This window comes from Myotis davidii, unplaced genomic scaffold, assembly GCF_000327345.1.
Source record: "Myotis davidii unplaced genomic scaffold, ASM32734v1 scaffold768, whole genome shotgun sequence".
In the NCBI taxonomy this organism is placed as follows: Eukaryota; Metazoa; Chordata; class Mammalia; order Chiroptera; family Vespertilionidae; genus Myotis; species Myotis davidii.
This window is the reverse complement of record NW_006298790.1, coordinates 31634-33845: the sequence shown is the minus strand read 5'-3', so window position 1 is coordinate 33845 and position 2212 is coordinate 31634. Positions and strand designations below refer to the sequence as shown.

At 56.3% G+C, this 2212-nt stretch overlaps 1 pseudogene; it reads right to left on the bottom strand.

Annotated features, from left to right (window-relative positions):
• Positions 1–1013, bottom strand: part of LOC102766480 — a 25208-nt pseudogene extending 24195 nt beyond the window's left edge.
• Positions 1014–2212: the final 1199 nt, after the last annotated feature.

Sequence of the window (2212 nt, the reverse complement as noted above, 5' to 3'; positions counted from 1 at the left end):
CCCCCAGGGGGGGGGGGTCAGAGGCTCTGTGGCCAATGAGCGAGCAAGTGGAGAGTAAGTGACGGGGAGGATGAGGATAGCACTTCAGAAAGCAAGGTGCACTCAGGCATACATGGGAGGACACTAAGCGGTGAGGGAACACGGGAGCTGGGCAGGCAGACAGCAGTGCTGCACAAGAGGGGAGGTAGTGGTAGAGGGCAACGGAGGCAATAAAACCCCTGTGGACTCAGCCAACAGCAGGCCTGGGTCTCACAGGTCCTGTGGTCAGAGTGGGGCAGCTTAGCGGACCCTCTGCTCCAGCTCTCACACACTGTGCAAGGCTGCGGTGAGGCGGGAGCCTTCTGGCCCACGCTCATTGGGACGTTGGCAGAACCCATCCTGGGGACGTCTGACTAGAGGCCCAGCTGCGTGCTGACTGTGGACAGAGACCCTCTGAGGTCCTAGAGGCCACCCCAGCTCCTTCCCACAGCTTCTCCAGTCCTCAAGGGGATCCCCCCCCACCGCCGCCGCCACGGCTGCCATGACTGAGCAGAACAGGCCCAGGGAGCTGCGGGAACCACATCCCAGCTCCCGGGCTGGGCTGTTAGGAGCAGCCACGGCCTCTGCCACACTCAAGAGAAAACGTTCACATGAGGCAGGACACCAGGGCCACTGGGGTCTGCCCACCACGGACACCAGTCACCCTGGACCCTGTCACAGTGTTGCCTGGATGCTAAATGTTGGGAAACGTGTGACTCTTGCCAACTGTTTGTCCGAGGTGAGGACGTGCCCACCCATTCTCCATGGTCCCCACAGGCAATTGTCAGATCTCCCAGGAGGCCTTGCAGAGTCCATCTTGCTGGGGGGCCTAGAGACTCAGATCTTTTTGTCAATGTGAAATGGTCCAAGTTTAGCATGTAGGACACAGATTCCACTGTAAGAAATGTACAAATATACAAAACAAACCTGAGAGTCAGATAAGCCAGTGTGGTGTCTGTCAGCAGTGTCTCCTCGGAGGGGCCATCCGGGGTCATTGGTAGAAATTCCATCACCTGGGAACCTACAGAACCTACCTGCTCAGGGCTAAGGAAAGTGCGGGAGATGTTCGCTGAATTAGTGCATGACAATATGGTCCCTGATTTCTTTAATAGACGGGATGTCTTAGGCCTTACCACGCAGCCTCTGTTATGATATATTTACAACAGCCTATATAATAAAAGCCTAATATGTTAAGTGTCTGGTTAGCCATTCAACCAATCAAAGCTTAATATGCTAATGATATGCTAAGGCCGCTCAACTGCTTACTATGACATTCACTGACCACCAGCGGTCAGATGCTCTGACCAGTAGGTTAGCTTGCTGCTGGGGTCCAGTCCATCAGGACTGAGCGAGATAGAATGGACACACCCTGCAGCCCTCCCGTGGTCCCTCCGCAGCTGGCCAATCTCCCACATCCTTTCCCTGCCCTGATTGTGCACCAGTGGGGTCTCTGGCCTGGCCTGTGCCCTCTTGTCATCAGAACTCCCTGGGGGATCTTGGAGAGCCGGCTTCAGTGCGATAGTGGAACAATCAGTCACTATGACATGCACTGACCACAAGGGGGCAAATGCTCAAAGCAGGAGCTGCCCCCTGGTGGTCAGTGCACTCCCACAGGGGGAGCACTATTCAGCCCGAAGCTGCATTCATGGCTGGCAAGTGCAGTGGCAGTAGTGGGAGACTCTCCTGCCTCTGTGGCAATGCTGTCCAGTCTAATTAGCTTATTATGCTTTTATTATTATAGACTAGAGGCTCAGCGCACAAAATCATGCTTGGGTAGAGTCCCTAGGCCTAGCCTGTGATCAGGGCCATTTTCCGCCCACTCACCAGTCCCCAGTCCTGCCCTGCTGCCGCAAACACCAGTTCCCTGTGGTTCTTTGTTCACCATCCAGTGATCAGAGCCTGTGGGCCAGAGGGAGGGACCAAGAGGTCTGCCTGCTGCCTGCTTGCAAGTCCCCAGTTCTGCCCCCCCCCCCCCCCGGTTCCCAGTGGTTCCCCGTTAGCCATGATCGGAGACTGTGGACTGGTGGGAGGGACCAAGAGGTCAGCTTTCTGCCCACTCACCAGTCCCCAGTCCCGACCCACTGCTGACACCCACCCTGGTTCCCCGTTCTCCATCTGGCAATCTATCAGAGCCTGTGGGTTGGGGGGAGGGAGCAAGAGGTGGTCAATGCACCTCATAGCAACTGGTCAATTG